Below are 20079 nucleotides of genomic sequence, written 5' to 3' on the forward strand. Positions count from 1 at the left end.
GTTTTCACTTTTCACGCACGTTAGCAGCCTTGAGTGCGGTGCAGGACAGGTTCAAAGTTGAAATAGCATGTCGCAGTGGCTCGCTTTCTCTGAGAATGCGTCTGCTTGACTGATCAGTGTTACCCGGCAATTGCACACGTCTACCCCTTAATCTACTTTCTTGGTTATTTGCCTAGGCAAAATACAAACAGAAAGGTTAAGATTTCATCAAAAGGTACACTATCAGTGTTATCCACATTAGGATGTCATCAAGACTTCAATATCAACGTTGTCCACCCCTTCCCTTAACACCACCCTTCTGCATGTTACTGGGGGCTTATTTGCACTCAACCATACGGGGTGTAACCGCCTACTCACAAACTCATTTGTGCAATGCGATCATAGTTGGTCAATGGTACCTCAGACTGATCTGTGATTTTACAGTAGCCATATAATAAGTACCCAGGTCGCACTTCTCAATGGTCTTTTTCACCAAAGCAATCACGAATGCCAGGCACCAACTTGCTTCCAGTATTTCATGATCTTGATTTAGATTGCCCTGCTGGCATCACTCCATTTTTCATAGGTAACGTCTTTTCGTCCAATACTGCCTGCAGTTGCACAAGCAGCCTTGTTTATTTTCTCTCCATACAGGCAGTGTCTTTCAAGCCTCTGGTTTTCCACTTGTCATTTTCCCAAAGGGTGTTTGTGGGCCACCCTTTTGAGAGTGATAGTTTGAGTCAGTTCCTTTATTTGCTTCAACAAATCATTCATTCTTGCACTAAGCCGTGAGGCTTCTGGATCATGGCTAATGTGCAGTGTTCATGTTATACTCCAAAGCCTCGCTCTGCATGTTGTCTCTTGCAAAACGGCTATCTTTGTCAGTTTGCTTCCATCTGGAACACCATAATGTCTTTGTCAGTTACTCCAGCCCTGGCAATGTAACTTGCATTTTGCCGGCTGTGTGACAGCTGTGTATTTTCACTCACAAAGCGCCTAGAGGTTTCTTCTCCAGTGCACAGCGCTTTACTTCAGTTCACATCACATGGGGCACTGGAATGCAGCTTGCATGGCAATGCCTCTTGAAATGGGCAGCTGTGTCTTCTCTTAGCCCATTCACAAATGCACAGTTTTCCCCAAATGTTCATATGCGCGATGCACCCAGTCTGCCATTTGATACTGGGCAAATTCTTTACTTGCATACATCATCCTTCAGTTCAGTTTCAGCATTCTGTAATTGCACCCCCCTCCTCAGTTTTTGACAATGTCTCTCACAGGGGATGGAATGCAGGAATGTCATTGTTTATCTTTCGCGCAGCAAGCTTATCTCTTTGCTCTATAACTTTTAAACTGTGGCGGCTTTAATGGAAGGCACTCGTTTCAGACAGTTCACTCAGATTAACTCTTTCCTGCACTGTTCCAGCAACTTAGATCTGCCAGCTTCTGTAAACACCATTTCACCGAACAGGAGAGCTTTTTCTGCCTTCCTTCAACAGTTTTTTTTTCTTTCGCGCACCTCGCCCAAGACAGTGCAAGTTATCTCCAAGCCACAAGCTCCGCACAGCAAGACTCCCATGTTCAAAAGAGGCACATTTTCTTGTCATCAGATTCAACTTCATGTAATTTTGCAAAATGTCTTTTTAGCCTGTTTAAACTGATGTCCCATTTAAAGGCATACATTTTTTTTTCTTTTTCCTCGTAACCTTGTAGTTTGGCTTCACAAACTCAGTCCAATGCACTGTGCGATCTTTCAACCCACTAAATCTTTGTGCTGTCTTATCACACACAGATTTTCCATTCTGTTGTACCATTGCCAGAATATAACCACTTATGTCAGTGCATTTAAAACATGTCATGTGTAGTGCAGCTCCCTGCACGTTATCTACAAAAGCAACCCACACTCTGTATTGCTTGTGGGCCGTTAATTTGTCAACAACATTATCACTATGCATCACAATCAACTTGTCCTTGTCTCGTATAAAACATACATCCCTTAATAACAGTACTTTTGCTTTTAGCAGCAATTCCATGGTATAGCGTGCGAACAGTCAAAATACTCTAGGGGCAATTTAGAAAATATAAATTGTCTTTTCCCCCCCAAACAATTCCAAACTGGTTCTGCAATTTCAAATCAATATACAAAAATCGAAAATTCAAATGCCATTCACTCACTTTTTTTTTTTAAGTGAGCCTCTCACCCATTGTAAACATGGCACAGCAGGCAATTTTAGTGTGTTCCTTAAACATAATGCACCGCCAGCACATGGAATTTAGAGTTGCCAAAAACAAACCCTTTAAGCTTTCAACACCGATGTTACTCTTTCTCCTAAACACGGCTCATTCCCACGTTATCTTCAGGAATGTGAACACTTCAAAAGCATACATTATAAGAAAGGCGCATCCTCGCCTCCTTGATATTACAGCCCCCCACTCGCTAGCCCACTGGGGCTGAGTTGCAATGTTTAATGTTTAAACACTAGTTCACAATTTGCTTTATCAAATACTTGCAATTTTTTCTTTCTCTGCCCTCATGCCAAAATAGAGCAAGCTTTCACTTTGCAACTTTGTCAAGGGAAACCGCATGAAAAAATTATTTCCTAATTGAACATAAATCTTTAATTCATCATTCATCGGAGCACTGTGAACATAGACATTTTTTCCTTTCTGCTCACGGCTTTTCAGCTCCTTGGTTTCATTTCCCAGCAGTAAGTCAGCCACGACTGCTTTACTGAAGGGGAAAGATCTCAAACACACATGCTATCGGCCGCGGCAGGCCAACACAAAAGGTGCTGTCTATTGGCTGTCTCAGAGCTGCAGTGAGACGACCAAGGAAAGGCGACAGCCTGCTCTGCACTCTCTCACACAATCGTCATTTCACAGCAAGGGAAAAGGAAAAAAAACAAAACAGCTTAACACAGTTCAACACTCACTGCCCAGTTAAAACAACCTTTCGCTCGTTCAAACAGATTATTTGGAACAGTTCATCACAAATATCTCTGCGTTCAGACGGATTCTTTAATATTTGGAGCAATTCATCACAAATATCCCATCCTCGTCGCCAAAAATGTATTGCTCTCCTCTAAAAAGTGCACGTAACTACCATAAATCACCAGTGCAATTATAGAGCAAATACTTCAACCCAAAAACAGACACAATAATTCACAGCCACGCACACTTTAGAAGATAATCAGCTCTTTACGGCTATTTATTCAAAGCTTACAGGTACATAGAAATAACTCGTACAACTCACATGGGCATAGATCACAGAAAACATGAAGAAGTCAAAGAAAGAAATACATCACCGTGGGCGTAGCTTAATGGAACTTCATCTGGCCAGAAGCGGCTGAAAGACCCCGATAACAGCCAGGCCAAGAGCACAACAACCCACAGGAGTGTCGGACCAAAGCGTCCCCCCTCCGACTGAAGTCTTTGTGCTTATCCCGTCTGACCGTTGAGGGCTTCCGCATATATGCCCTCCTCAACAAGGGGTGGCAACTTCTCGAACCTTCTGGCAATGCGCTTGCGCATTGATGGGTGACCGTTGGTTGCCAGCTGGGTCAACCGACAGTAACCTCAAGGAGCAAAGCACTTCTCTCTCCTAAACGCCCCGGGAAACAATTCCATAACTCATCTCAAAACCTTGGCACAGGCCGAGCAAACCCAAAACAAACTTCGCTATCAGGTACCAGCCGGCACCTGCGGATCTTAGCTTTCCCAGTGCCATGTCCTTGGCTGGGAAGGCCTGCATTCCAAGCCCATCAGCAAATAACGTTGAAAACATGTTGTTTCGCAAAGCAAGTGTAGCTTTCCACTGAGGCATGGATAAATATCCATCATGGCTCTGAGTGCTCCCAGAATGCACTGCGCACCAGCGCCATGTTTTAGCTCAACCATCACAATCCACCCTTGGATATTTACTTTCCATAGCCCAGTGGCAAAGGAGGCGGTCTTTGAAACCGACGAAATATTAGAACCAGGTTGGGACAATAACAACAAGCTATTATGATAGCTAATATAATACAAATACAAGCGAAAGCATAACGCAGTGTACCTCCAATATCGGGAACCCAATGAAATAACCAATCCCACCAATTTCTGTTTTGCTTTTGGGACACTTGAGAAAATGAGAACCCTCACACCTCTAGATTGGAACAACACATACTTTCAACTGCGTTGCAGCCTAAATTATGTTTCAGCAATAGATAATCAACAGCAGCTCTGTTTTGCAAAGTAACTCTTCTAATAACTTCACTATCAAGGAGTAACTCTTGTAAAGCTTGCGAAATATAATTGAAACTCTTAACTACTAAACATGTTAATTTCATCAAAGATTTGTAACCCCACAGCAGCTAAACCCCAAACACCTACTAATGAAAGGGTTAATGCTAAAACCTCAGCTTCTGATAGCAAATGTACATGTTAATCACAGTCAGGAAATAATCCCATACATTCAAAAGTTGACCTTTTACCTCGAGTTATCACTGAGTGTAAAGGAAACATCATTAGTTCCAATCAAGTCAAAGCACATGTTACCACATGGAAAGAGCCATCCTGTTTCAAAGTTACCCATCTCTAATTAGAGCTCACACACTTGGCAGCATTACTACAAATCAAAGGCCTTAATCGCACAGTTAACTTTGGTGTGGGCATTCATTTTATTTCAAAATATATTATGCTCCTGCTCGCCCAACCCTGCTGCCCAAACAATTCATGAACCATTTTTCTGGCTACATGCAATGTAGTAATTTTGGAAAAGACAAAACATCAACATCTTTGGTTAAGGCAATTCCTTTGGAAGGGCAAAACCTTTCATTTTTTCTTTTTCATACATTAATCTCAAAATGCATTTAAGAATCAGGTTTCAACATGTTGGCATTCAAGTGCTGTTTCACACAGCTGTATGTGGTGCATGACGTCACAGTCCACAACTCATTGTCCACAGTCCTTTAAACAAGAAAGGTAAAACATATCAATAAGGTCATTACAACTGTCGACTGAATCATTTGAATATGCAGCATCAAATGTTTGACAATATGCCAAGTCCGCACCGTGACAGTTCAGCAAAAGTTATTACTTTGTTGGACACTTCTCACAGGTTGCCGAACAAATGTTTTCACTTTTCACGCACGTTAGCAGCCTTGAGTGCGGTGCAGGACAGGTTCAAAGTTGAAATAGCATGTCGCAGTGGCTCGCTTTCTCTGAGAATGCTTCTGCTTGACTGATCAGTGTTACCCGGCAATTGCACACGTCTACCCCTTAATCTACTTTCTTGGTTATTTGCCTAGGCAAAATACAAACAGAAAGGTTAAGATTTCATCAAAAGGTACACTATCAGTGTTATCCACATTAGGATGTCATCAAGACTTCAATATCAACGTTGTCCACCCCTTCCCTTAACACCACCCTTCTGCATGTTACTGGGGGCTTATTTGCACTCAACCATACGGGGTGTAACCGCCTACTCACAAACTCATTTGTGCAATGCGATCATAGTTGGTCAATGGTACCTCAGACTGATCTGTGATTTTACAGTAGCCATATAATAAGTACCCAGGTCGCACTTCTCAATGGTCTTTTTCACCAAAGCAATCACGAATGCCAGGCACCAACTTGCTTCCAGTATTTCATGATCTTGATTTAGATTGCCCTGCTGGCATCACTCCATTTTTCATAGGTAACGTCTTTTCGTCCAATACTGCCTGCAGTTGCACAAGCAGCCTTGTTTATTTTCTCTCCATACAGGCAGTGTCTTTCAAGCCTCTGGTTTTCCACTTGTCATTTTCCCAAAGGGTGTTTGTGGGCCACCCTTTTGAGAGTGATAGTTTGAGTCAGTTCCTTTATTTGCTTCAACAAATCATTAATTCTTGCACTAAGCCGTGAGGCTTCTGGATCATGGCTAATGTGCAGTGTTCATGTTATACTCCAAAGCCTCGCTCTGCATGTTGTCTCTTGCAAAACGGCTATCTTTGTCAGTTTGCTTCCATCTGGAACACCATAATGTCTTTGTCAGTTACTCCAGCCCTGGCAATGTAACTTGCATTTTGCCGGCTGTGTGACAGCTGTGTATTTTCACTCACAAAGCGCCTAGAGGTTTCTTCTCCAGTGCACAGCGCTTTACTTCAGTTCACATCACATGGGGCACTGGAATGCAGCTTGCATGGCAATGCCTCTTGAAATGGGCAGCTGTGTCTTCTCTTAGCCCATTCACAAATGCACAGTTTTCCCCAAATGTTCATATGCGCGATGCGCCCAGTCTGCCATTTGATACTGGGCAAATTCTTTACTTGCATACATCATCCTTCAGTTCAGTTTCAGCATTCTGTAATTGCACCCCCCTCCTCAGTTTTTGACAGTGTGTCTCACAGGGGATGGAATGCAGGAATGTCATTGTTTATCTTTCGCGCAGCAAGCTTATCTCTTTGCTCTATAACTCTTAAACTGTGGCGGCTTTAATGGAAGGCACTCGTTTCAGACAGTTCACTCAGATTAACTCTTTCCTGCACTGTTCCAGCAACTTAGATCTGCCAGCTTCTGTAAACACCATTTCACCGAACAGGAGAGCTTTTTCTGCCTTCCTTCAACAGTTTTTTTTTCTTTCGCGCACCTCGCCCAAGACAGTGCAAGTTATCTCCAAGCCACAAGCTCCGCACAGCAAGACTCCCATGTTCAAAAGAGGCACATTTTCTTGTCATCAGATTCAACTTCATGTAATTTTGCAAAATGTCTTTTTAGCCTGTTTAAACTGATGTCCCATTTAAAGGCATACATTTTTTTTTCTTTTTCCTCGTAACCTTGTAGTTTGGCTTCACAAACTCAGTCCAATGCACTGTGCGATCTTTCAACCCACTAAATCTTTGTGCTGTCTTATCACACACAGATTTTCCATTCTGTTGTACCATTGCCAGAATATAACCACTTATGTCAGTGCATTTAAAACATGTCATGTGTAGTGCAGCTCCCTGCACGTTATCTACAAAAGCAACCCACACTCTGTATTGCTTGTGGGCCGTTAATTTGTCAACAACATTATCACTATGCATCACAATCAACTTGTCCTTGTCTCGTATAAAACATACATCCCTTAATAACAGTACTTTTGCTTTTAGCAGCAATTCCATGGTATAGCGTGCGAACAGTCAAAATACTCTAGGGGCAATTTAGAAAATATAAATTGTCTTTTCCCCCCCAAACAATTCCAAACTGGTTCTGCAATTTCAAATCAATATACAAAAATCGAAAATTCAAATGCCATTCACTCACTTTTTTTTTTTAAGTGAGCCTCTCACCCATTGTAAACATGGCACAGCAGGCAATTTTAGTGTGTTCCTTAAACATAATGCACCGCCAGCACATGGAATTTATAGTTGCCAAAAACAAACCCTTTAAGCTTTCAACACCGATGTTACTCTTTCTCCTAAACACGGCTCATTCCCACGTTATCTTCAGGAATGTGAACACTTCAAAAGCATACATTATAAGAAAGGCGCATCCTCGCCTCCTTGATATTACAGCCCCCCACTCGCTAGCCCACTGGGGCTGAGTTGCAATGTTTAATGTTTAAACACTAGTTCACAATTTGCTTTATCAAATACTTGCAATTTTTTCTTTCTCTGCCCTCATGCCAAAATAGAGCAAGCTTTCACTTTGCAACTTTGTCAAGGGAAACCGCATGAAAAAATTATTTCCTAATTGAACATAAATCTTTAATTCATCATTCATCGGAGCACTGTGAACATAGACATTTTTTCCTTTCTGCTCACGGCTTTTCAGCTCCTTGGTTTCATTTCCCAGCAGTAAGTCAGCCACGACTGCTTTACTGAAGGGGAAAGATCTCAAACACACATGCTATCGGCCGCGGCAGGCCAACACAAAAGGTGCTGTCTATTGGCTGTCTCAGAGCTGCAGTGAGACGACCAAGGAAAGGCGACAGCCTGCTCTGCACTCTCTCACACAATCGTCATTTCACAGCAAGGGAAAAGGAAAAAAAACAAAACCGCTTAACACAGTTCAACACTCACTGCCCAGTTAAAACAACCTTTCGCTCGTTCAAACAGATTATTTGGAACAGTTCATCACAAATAACTTGACTTCAAACAGATTATTTGGAACACTTCATCACAAATATCTCTGCGTTCAGACGGATTCTTTAATATTTGGAGCAATTCATCACAAATATCCCATCCTCGTCGCCAAAAATGTATTGCTCTCCTCTAAAAAGTGCACGTAACTACCATAAATCACCAGTGCAATTATAGAGCAAATACTTCAACCCAAAAACAGACACAATAATTCACAGCCACACACACTTTAGAAGATAATCAGCTCTTTACGGCTATTTATTCAAAGCTTACAGGTACATAGAAATAACTCGTACAACTCACATGGGCATAGATCACAGAAAACATAAAGAAGTCAAAGAAAGAAATACATCACTGTGGGCGTAGCTTAATGGAACTTCATCTGGCCAGAAGCGGCTGAAAGACCCCGATAACAGCCAGGCCAAGAGCACAACAACCCACAGGAGTGTCGGACCGAAGCGTCCCCCCTCCGACTGAAGTCTTTGTGCTTATCCCGTCTGACCGTTGAGGGCTTCCGCATATATGCCCTCCTCAACAAGGGGTGGCAACTTCTCGAACCTTCTGGCAATGCGCTTGCGCATTGATGGGTGACCGTTGGTTGCCAGCTGGGTCAACCGACAGTAACCTCAAGGAGCAAAGCACTTCTCTCTCCTAAACGCCCCGGGAAACAATTCCATAACTCATCTCAAAACCTTGGCACAGGCCGAGCAAACCCAAAACAAACTTCGCTATCAGGTACCAGCCGGCACCTGCGGATCTTAGCTTTCCCAGTGCCATGTCCTTGGCTGGGAAGGCCTGCATTCCAAGCCCATCAGCAAATAACGTTGAAAACATGTTGTTTCGCAAAGCAAGTGTAGCTTTCCACTGAGGCATGGATAAATATCCATCATGGCTCTGAGTGCTCCCAGAATGCACTGCGCACCAGCACCATGTTTTAGCTCAACCATCACACTGTCCAAAAGTGAAAGACGTGCTGGTCTCCACGGTCAGAGATGATTTTACGAGTCATGGAAACAAAATATGTCCTGTAAAAACACCATAGCCATTTCACGAGCAGTAGGCAAGCGTGGCAAAGGGCATATGTTTGCCAACTTGGTGTACCACAGTGACCATAATTACTGTATGTCCTTCAGGCCCAAATCTGTTGCAATCACCATCCATGGTCATTCAGCAATGGATGTAGCAACCCCATGAGGCCTTTTGGGTGGACGTCTTGCTTTGGGCACAAATGATTTCTAAATATAAATGTCACTGTTCATGGAAGGCCACCAAAACCTGCGACTGACCAGTTCCTGGATGCCCTCAATACCTCAATGTCCTGCATATAGGGCATCATGGTGTAGCTCGATGAGCAGCTTTGTAAATGTTCAGAGGCGACTTACAACCTGTCTTCCATGCAGAACATGCTGTCCCTGACAACCACACCGGGGGGTGAAGAGCAGCAGGGTCCCATGGAGTCTTCTTTAATCCCTCAAAGAACGAGTGTACCACGAGCAAGAAATTGCGGTCAGTAAACATGGCCTGAGGTGATTCCATTGACTCCTCCAGCCTATCCTGTTGAGATAGCTCTTCAGCCAGGATATTGTGGGGTCCAGGTAGGTGAGTGGATGAAGAAGTGTGCCCACTAGGCCTGCCTACTGTTTCTGCATTGCATGGTCTCAAAAACCAGAAGGTTCTTATGATGCGTCTGAGCCGCAAATGGCTGGTGGGTTCCAAGCAAGAGATGCCTCCAGCTAATACAGGCTTCCCGTACAGCTAACAGCCCTTTTTCGATGACAGAATAGTTAGACTCTCTCAGAGTTCGCGAGAGATAGTAAATCTGGTGTTCATAAGGGTCATCATGTTGTTGATGCAGAAGAACAGCCACAATGGCACAGTTGGAGGCATCCGTTTCTATGATAAAGAGCTTGATGTAATCTTGTGATGGAGTACAGGCACTGTAGTGAACGCGATCTTCAATGCCCGAAGAGCAGTATCAGCAGGCCCATCCCATGAACATGGATCCCTCCCCCCCCCCCCCCCCAACAGCCTGGTAATGTGCTGGGTCATCAGAGAGCAGCATGGTATGAACTTCCGATAAAAGTTAGTGAACCCCAAGAACTGCTGTATGTCCTTTACAGAGGAGGGAACAAGCCATTCAAGGACAGCGGCCAATTTCTTGGGAGTCCATCCAGATGCTGTTGGCTGAGATCACATAGCCCAAATATTCCACCTCTGACTTTTCAAACTCACACCTCTCAGCTTTGACTGCAAGGTGGTGCTCTCGTAGCCATTGTTGCACTTGGAGTACGTGGACTGTGTGGGCCTCTGGCAAAGAGGAGAATATCATGATGTCATCCAAATAAATGATCACCAACAACCATAGCATGTCAGCGAAGATGAAATCGATGAAGAGTTAAAAATAGCTGGCGCCTTGGCCAACCCATACGGCATCCCACAGTATTCAAATAGCCCAAAGGGTTCCCGGAAGGCAGGTTTTCACTCATCACTCTCTTTGTCATGGAGGAAATGGTAGGCACTCCGTAGGTTGAGTTTGGTAAATATGCACACCTTCCATAAAGGATATCAGTATGAGGATAGCGGTCTTTCACGGTCATGTTATTCAGTCCACGGTAGTCAATGCAAAGCAGGAGATCAAGTACCTTCTTAGGAACGAATAATAAGGGGGCCCCTGCAGGGGATTCAGATGGTACCTTCTGCCCCTTGTCAAGGTTCTCAGGGAGGTGTTCCTTAAGAGTGACTTCATCAGCCTCTGGGAGTAAATACCACCAAATGGAACCAAGGTATCAGACAAGAGTGTTATTTCAAAATCAAACCTTTGATGTAGTGTTAGTCTTGGTTATGGGTTTGGTAAATACATCCAGAAACCTGTGATACATGGGTGAAACTGTTCTGGTCGGCGAAACTGTCCTCGAATCATACTCCCTCCCCCGCTCCTATACGCATCCAAGATGGCGTCCGGAGCCATTTAGCGGAAACTCCGAGAAGGAAGCCGCCATCGAACGGCATCCGGGGACTAAGGTGGCCAGATCGAGCAGAGACACCACGACGGGGCACGATCGCATGCAGAACATCGGAAGGGAGAGCTCCCATCCTGCTTCTCACCAATGAGTGAGGCCCACCATAGCGGCACCTCTTCACCCGTGGTACACTACGCAGGCTCATCCGTCGCTGGGGACGGCCCGCTGAGGGCACACACTATCACCGGAGGTTCCCCCCCAGCATCGTCCCGGGGCCCAGGACATCGAGAACCAGCTGCAAGAGCGCGACTGCGGCGCCCACATATCTCTCGTTCAGAGGCAGGGGCAGTTCAGCGACTTCACAGATATAGCACCCCTACCCCCCTGCAGATCCGGATTCATTGACTTTTGACACCTTGGGAATGTAACTCATTACTCTATACACGGAGAGACGGCTGATACTCCCACCGGTAACCCATCTAAAGTGTCCCAGGGGCAGCATCATCGTGACTCCAAAATGGCCGCCAGGAACAAAGCGAAAGCAGCCACCATGGACTCATTTGTATCCGCCAAGCCAAAAACCCCCACACTGGCTCGCTCTTGTGCTCCAGAGATTACCCACACGAAAGAGGGGGAATCCACGGATAACCACTCCCAAATATTGGAGGCTATTGCTTCATTGAGGACACACATAGACTCTAAGATCAACGAATTTAAAATGGACATTCAACTCATGCGTCGGGACGCCCGCAAATTAACTGAGAGGGTGACAAACACTGAGACTTCATTAGAAGAAACGGCAGAAGCCACGGCAGTCTTGAAGTCCAAGGTTGCAGACCTAGAGAAGAAAGTAGCGATCCTAGAGGAGAGATCCAAGGAGTCCGAAGGTCGAGCCAGACGGGGCAATATTAGGATCCTATGAGTACCAGAGGGAAACGAAGGCCCGAACACTACAGCCTATATAGAATCCTTGCTACAACAGGAGATTGGGGCCGGGAAATTGTTGCAAGGATTTGCGGTCGAAAGGGCCCACAGGTCACTCCAGAAGCGGCTCCCACCTGGATCATTTCCACAGCCAATAATTGCTAAAATCCTAAACTTTCAAGATAGGGAGATTATCCTTCGCCACTCCAGGGAAGAAGGCCCCATCGAACTTGGCGACTCTAAAATAACCATTTATCCCGATTACACTCAGAAAGTGCAAAGGGAGAGGAACTCTTTTGTCCCGGTAAAAGCAAGACTCCGACAACTGAACCTGAAATACAGGTTGCTCTACCCATCACGCCTGAAAGTCATCTTCAACGGACGAGCCATATTCCTAGAAAACCCAACGGCCGCCAACATGTAGCTGGAAGACAACAACCTTGCAGATGGTAAAGATGCTCCCCAGATGGAAGAATCTCAGACCGTCGGCACACGACACACGCTGCCATAAATGACCACAACAAGCACAATCAACCAGACCCCAGAAGGTAATCCAACTAACAGTTAGCTACATAGAAACGGCCCTCGTTCGGCCTCTTCGCCAGACACCAGCCCTATCCCCCGCAGACAATCCGGGTCGGGACAGCCACCTGCCCGACCCAGCTCGCGCCGACACCCGGATGGGTCTGGACGGCTCGAGAACGCCCGAGCACCACAACGAAGATGTAGTCGCTGGGCGCACCAGTTTGAGTTTTGTTAACAGTTTTGTTAGTTATACAGTCTTCGTACCACTTTCGCTGAAGAAACACGATGGGTGCATGCCACAACTTGGGGGGAGAATAACCCGATTACTTCCGTCAATGGCCTAATAACCTAAGATTGGCATCACTACAGGCTCCAGAGGATGAGCTGCCAGCCAGCCTCAAAACATTGACCCGATGGCGTCACAACTCGAGGTCATGACGTGGAATGTGAGAGGGATGGGCTCATACCTGAGATGAAACTGAATACAATCCTATCTCCGCAGGAAAAAGGTCTCAATTGCAATGTTACAAGAGACGCATCTTACGGAAGACACCATTTCCAAAATAATAGAGCGATGGGCTGGGACCGGGAGAGGTTCCCCCTACTCCAAATACTCAAGGGGGGGTGTTCACATGGGGGAACCCGAATGTGCCCTTCCAATTGCAAGGATTTGAGTCCAATAAAGAAGGAAGGTTTGTGATAATGTGGGGCACCATCGAACAGACTCCAATCTGCCTAGTTAATTCGTACTTCCCGCAACACGGGATACCATCTCACCTCAGGGCAATATGCTCAAAGATAGCACTCCACCGAAATAGGACCTTTATATGGGGGGGGACTTCAACTGCATCATGGATGGCTCTATGGACAGGTTTGTGCACCACCCCCCCCATCCAAGTAACCCCGCAACATGTGCTCTGACAGAAACACTGCAACAACTCGACTTGGTGGATATTTGAAGGGAACAACATCCTGTTGAAAAGATCTATTCCCATTATTCAGCCCGCAATAGATCCACACGAGAATCGACTATCTGTTCATTGACAGGGAACAAATATCATTGGCAGAAACCACAGCATATTTAGGAAGATCAATCTCAGAACCCTCCCCACTGATTATGCAATGGCAATTAACAGGGCCTAAACCACCAATCCCCATGTGGAGAATGCCCACTGCAGCCCTCGCCGACCCGGAGTTCAGGGAAGACCTCGCTGAAAAACTAGAAGAATACATTGACATTAATAAAGGCTCCGTATCTACTTGGAGAACACTGTGGGAAGCCGTGAAGGTGGTGACCAGAGGAGAAATAATATTAAAAGCTGGAGGCACTCGTAGGCAATTGAGGTCTGAACTCAAAGCACATGAAAGATCTCCCGTCTAGAATCCACCTCAAATATTACTCCGGAAGTTGAAACGAAGTTGAAGGAGGCCCCCGAGAAGTGCCAATCTTCCTGGGACAGATTGGAGAAATTTGACTTTGCGACATACACTACCAGTCCCATAAGGAATCCGACAAACCCGGCAGACTGCTGGCCTGGCTGTGTAAGGGCGAGGTAAGTCCCAGGCACCTCCCAACGGAGATACTAGACGAGAATGAGACAAGGCATAAGACACAACTGGGAATTAATGAAGCGTTTGCCAAATTCTACTCCAGATTGTACTCCCACGAAACACAAATAGGCAGAGACGAAATCAAAGAAACACTAGATGAGATAGGCCTCCCCAAAATATCCAGCGAACAGAGAGAGGCACTCGAGATGGAAATCACAGCAGAAGACGTGACTAGTGCAATCCGATCGCTAGCCACCTGTAAGGCTCCCGGAAGTGACGGCCTCCCACCTGAATTTTACAAAACATACAAATCCATCCTCACCCCAATCCTCCACGAGGTCTACCTGTAGGCCTACGAAAACGGGGTCTTACCCAACACTATGAAAGAGACAATAATTATTCCCATGCTCAAACCAAACAAACCACCCACTGACTGTGACTCTTATCGCCCTCTGGCCATGTTAAATTATGATAGTAAGATCCTCACCACCATACTGGCCAGCAGACTCTCTAGGGTGGTAGGGTCCCTAATCCATGAAGACCAGAATGGCTTTGTCCCAGGACGCAACACCACGGCCAACCTGAGAAGGCTTCAACACATTATGGCCGAAACCTATGAGAATGAGGAAGACCTGGCAGTACTATCACTCGATGCCATCAAGGCCTTTGATTCCATCTTCTGGGAGTGGCTCATCGAGGTGCTGAGGGGGTTCGGGTTTGGCGAGGGCTTTGTCAGATGGATCACACTACTCTATAATTCTCCTATGGCAAGAGTAAAAACCGGCAGAACGGTGTCTGAATCCTGGAAAATACAAAGGGGCACAAGACAAGGGTGCCCACTGTTGCCCATGCTATACATATTGGGCCTTCAGCCGATTGCCATAACGAACATAACATAACATAATATCCCTGTATGGGGACGATGTCCTTTTATACTTGAAGGACCCCAGGTCAACGCACCAATCACATTGGATGTACTAGACAACTACGCGAAATACTCTGGGATCAAATTCAGTATACTGAAATCCTCTGCCTTTCCCTTGGCCAGCCCGAGAGGCTTAGAAGAAACTGACCTCCCGGACATTGGGATAAAGTGGCAACTCGACACGTTCCGGTACCTAGGAATTAATGTGAGTCACACCCCGATGCTCACACATGAGCACAACACGGAGGTAGCAATAACCAGCCTTCGCAGATCCATGAAGTTTTGGTCTAGACTCCCACTTGCGATGGTGGGCAGGGCAGCAATCGTCAAGATGATAGTCCTCCCCCGATTTCTGTACTTCTTCGTCAACTCATGTCACTACATCAGACCGCCCTTCGTTAAGAAATTAGAGGCACTTATCAGGGACTTCCTATGGGGACCTACCAGGCATAAATTGACTTTGGCTACCCTATCCCTCCCATATAAGGAGGGGGGAATACAACTCCCAGACCTCCAGTTGTATTATCTAGCGGCGCAGCTTAGCCACGTGACGAAGTGGCTTTCTGACGAACCAACAGCCGAGCTGGGACTATTGAAACAATCTCCCTCCAGAATATTCCCCAGGGAAACTCTTTGGAACCCTCTACGACAATCCCCAGATGTCCCCCTGATCGTCGAACTTGGCAGGCAGATCTGGACCAGAACCTGCTACATCAGACAGGTGAAACACCCTTACTCTCCAGACAACCCCATTCTGGTTGACGTGTGCAAAACAGAATCGGATCTCTCCACATTCAGGAGGTGGGAGGACTCCGGAATCTACACATGGGGAGACATATTTGAGGAGGGCGAATTCAGGTATTTTGAATCGCTGCGGGCTAATGAGGGACTATCAAGCGGCCAGTTCCTCTGGTATCATCGGCTCAAACAAACCGCCAAGAAGATCTGGTGCAGCTGGCCGGAGGAACCCACCCCAGACCCACTGTTACAAGAGATGCACAACCTCACGGATGGCTGGAAACCGGTCTCTCTACTCTATAGGGCACTCATCGATAAACCCAACCCCAAAAGTGCGACACTGAAGGCGAAATGGGAAACAGATCTTGAAACTACACTTACAGACAAGGAATGGGAAAGAACGCTACTATACCCTAAGAAGGTGTCGAGAAACTCCAGTTTCGGTCAGATACAACTAAACGTCCGCTATCAGACGTATATGACCCCACACAGGGTGGCCTCCTTCAACAAACAGGCCTCCCCGGCTTGCCCATGGTGCGGAAACGACGAAACTGATCTGATCCACATGTTCTGGTCTTGCACCAGGACAATGGCGCTGTGGTCCAAAGTCAAACAAACCTGCACTGACGCCGGGGTAAGCAGATACGAATGGACACCCGGGGAATGCTTATTAGGGGCCTACCCCAGACCAAGCAAACACAAACATGTCGTTAAGTTGATGGACATTTCATGTATCCTTGCAAAAAGAACTATAGCCATGGCATGGAAGTCACCAGGGGGCACTAGACATGAACTAGAGAGATGGACTGCAGCCAAGACCAGAGCCTGGCAAGATGGAATCGCCTCTGACGGAGACTTTGCGAGTGGCACCCTGGACTCTTGGAAGGCCCTCCCGAGAGATATACACTTCAGTGCAGACCATAAACCCATCTGATAAACCCTGTTACTCCACCATATAAGATCCCTCACACTCGCCCGGACATGGTCATCTCCTTGACCGAGATCCCTCCCACTTACCGAGATGTCGGAACCCCCATCTGCACCCATGCCCACCCAAGTAAGAGGAACTGTTCCCTTGAAGACTGTTGTTGTTTATGTTTATTGTTTTAGTTAATTTTCTTGTATTTGTATGCATTTAATACAAATGACAATAAAATACGTTTTAAAAAAATAAAATGGGTGAAACTGTTAACAAGGATGCCACGGCATGAACAGGACTCTGCAACCTATTCAGGGATTCAGATGGCACAGGACTCTTCTATTAACACACAAAAAGGGGTACATGGCGATAAATAGAATGGTCTTGGATAATTCATCTCAGAGTCAATCGGTTTATCACAAAAAATGGGGGTGGTGCGCCGCCTATTTAATAGAATAGAAAAGAGAAACTTTCACTATTGTTATTTCTCATACAACAGATTGCCCTTGGACTAAGGCTCTTTATACAACAATTAAAAGAGCAAACATTGCCTGCACCTCAATACCCAGAATTACAATGACGTAATATCTTGTGCATTTGCAGAGGGGACTATTTCTCTTGCAGACTAATGCCTAATTTATTTACCCACTCTGGAGTATGTACAACTGATGCTGGGTAAAGTGAAGCCACTTTTAAAAAACACTGTCAGCCCACAGTTAAAGCCATCTGATTACATAAACCTGCTACCATGTCATTAGGCAGGTATAACACCAGGGTTATTTCTGGTCATATTGTAATCCATTTGTTAATTTCGGCACATAAAAAAGGGTCGACCTGTTTCGATGACTGCGTGGTGGATGTCATCTTCCTCAGGACCAATTATTTGTACAATAGGACTCAATCACTTTTATCCATCGTAGTTGGACTGGCAACCGGAACGTGACCTCAAAGCCATGATGGATTGGCTATTGGCATTGAGGTACAACACTTGTCAATTCCATGAGCCGCTTCTTCCTTGTACTCTCTCACGTCTTGCCACTTCGTGTTTACTTCATAAGGGGCTGCGTTTGTGTGAAAAAACTGACTACCCAGCGCCCGGGATACAGTTGGTCGAACGATAGTCAGATGTCAGGAATAGAGTAAAGGGCGTGCTGCTGCAACCAAGGCATGCCAAGGATAACAGGGAAATTTGGTGCCGAAATTAGGTTGATAGATATATATTCCTCTTGTTGGGCTATGGTCATATGACGAAGCAAGTGAGTGTTAACGTGGCTGGATGCTATCGACGTGCCATTCACTGTGTGCAATATTTCAGGAGTTGTCTTGGGTAACACCTGGAAGGGTTCCCCTTGGCCCAGTTGATGTCCATGAATATCCCCGATGCTCCGGAATAGAGCAGGGCAGAAGCATGACTTGCTCAGTTTTCATCTTGAAAGGATATGCAGCCAATCATCAGAATTCTTCTTGCTTGAGGAAGATTGACATTCACGCCCTTGTACTCTTTCCCCTCAGTTACAAGGCATATTCATTTGTCCAGTGGTGGGGAGGGCACACACGACACAAGTGGATCAGATAACCCTTCCTTGCGCAGTACAGACGCAGCCCATTCTTACACCATCTCTTGTGTTCTTCTTCTGTTAAAGGACCCCTTGCTATGCTCAACTGCATGGGTTCCTCTTCACCAGTAGACGAGGTTTCAGTAGGTTTGCACAGCGGGGTATGAAACAGTGTCTGGACAACCGGGGGATCCTTCCTTCCTCCTTTCTGCTTTACATTCCTGGATCTGAAAATCGATTTGTAACACTAGATCGGTCAAGACTTGTAGGGTGTTTAGGTGGGGAACTCTCGCCAATTGATCCTTCAGTTTGTCCCGCAAATGGATAAGATGTTGGGTGGAAGTGGAATTGAACCAAAAAGGCATTCAGGAACTCCTTTAAGGACCTGAGATTACCATTAAAATGAGGCCTAGCATGAGAAGAAGGAGCAGGTTGTACAGCCACAACTGGAGGTGCAGCCACTTTTTGTCTTAGGGCGGCGTTCTCAAGTTTGAGTGACTGCACTTCAGCTGAAAGCGCCTGAACTGCTGCCATTAATTCTTGTACCTGCTCCATTGGTACCTGCTAGTCAGTTTCATGTTGGCATGGCAATCTGTTACGAGCGGGTTGCGTATTTGCTCTTACCTTCTTTCTGAAGGATGACTCACGAAGGTAAGAGTAGCCGTCCCTGAAGCCAGGCTGGTGCTGAGTGCACAGAACTAAGGTGACCCAGGGAATAGTACGTCTACAGAAAAGCCTGAAGGCAAAACCCTGGACACCACCTAGGTGTGATGGCAGCATCCAGCAGATGATAGACCCGGGTAGAGATGGCGAAGAAGCAGTCTTGGTCTGCAAAGCAGGAGGCAGAGGCAGGAGATAGTGGCAGGACCAGAGCAAAGGCAGTTAAAGAGGAGACAGAAGGGGAAGTGGAACAAGCAGGAAGAATAGGAACACAGGGACAGCAGCTAGGACAGGAACAGCAAAAAGAGAACACAGAGCACAGCAGGACACCCAGGAGCATAGGATCTGGAAGAATTGCGGCACAAGGGGCATTCAGAGGAACCACGCTATAAGTGGTAATGCACTGACGTTGCGCATCACTGCCATCTTGGAGTGAGCCCTGAGAGAAGCTGCGGAGCTCGAGGCGGAAGCCGGAGGGAATGAGGAACAAAGCTGCAGCGGTACAGTGCTGGTAAATTGTTAACTAGGGGGTGCGTGGGGTTCAAATGCGGTGCGGCACTAGGATGGATGTTCTAACCTTGTCTTTCTTCTTCTTCACAGGGTCCGAGTTTGTGGATGCAGAGTGCGGTGCTGCGGCATCGGGATCAAGATCACTGGATGTCAGGAGATGAGTCTGCAGATGAAGCGATGAAGCACCGTTTTCCTGGAGGTGAATATGCAGGAGAACGCCTGGTTTGAAAGGTAAGCAAACTGGTCCAAACAGCAGTGAGCGTCACGTTGCATGAAAGTGCACAGTAACGTGAAGCACCGGCCTTAAGGATGGAGCAGTTTATATAGCTGAGCTTCTGAAGCCACGCCCACCAGGTTCAGCCTGCCTGCCACACCCGATGAGTCAGCACATGAAGACCAGGCCTAGGGAGCCACACCCGATGAATCAGCACATGAGGATGTTCTCTGGAATAAAGGCTTTCAGCTCCTGGAAAGTTCTTGTAAAATAAAAGCACTCCTGCACTGACATAAAGTAAAAGCACTCCTGCACTGAAATAAAGTGTTCCTGCTCACATCTCTATATAAGCCTGGCGCCACAGGTGCCAGGACTGAGACCAGCCAGGGCCCCTGTGAGTCAAGCGACCCATTGCCCCCATCATTAGATGGTGTGGTTTTTGTGTTCTGGGGCCTGTGGCCATGACAATACCGAGAGGGTGACAAGGAGGGACATGACCTTGCCTTTGCGATCCAAGCCTGTGAAACTTCCACAAATGGA

The 20079-nt window shown here is 46.2% G+C and overlaps 1 long non-coding RNA gene across 1 annotated transcript in view; it reads right to left on the bottom strand.

Moving 5' to 3' along the window:
• Nucleotides 1-1571: 1571 nt before the first annotated feature.
• The window catches only part of LOC138504318 (uncharacterized), a 64713-nt gene continuing 46205 nt past the window's right edge, over nucleotides 1572-20079 (bottom strand). Inside the window, exon 3 of the long non-coding RNA XR_011279822.1 lies at nucleotides 1572-5260. This is a non-coding gene — a long non-coding RNA (uncharacterized lncRNA). The remainder of the gene's footprint in view (nucleotides 5261-20079) is intronic.

Source organism: Ambystoma mexicanum, chromosome 11 (assembly GCF_040938575.1).
Source record: "Ambystoma mexicanum isolate Mex_15411 chromosome 11, UKY_AmexF1_1, whole genome shotgun sequence".
In the NCBI taxonomy this organism is placed as follows: domain Eukaryota; kingdom Metazoa; phylum Chordata; class Amphibia; order Caudata; family Ambystomatidae; genus Ambystoma; species Ambystoma mexicanum.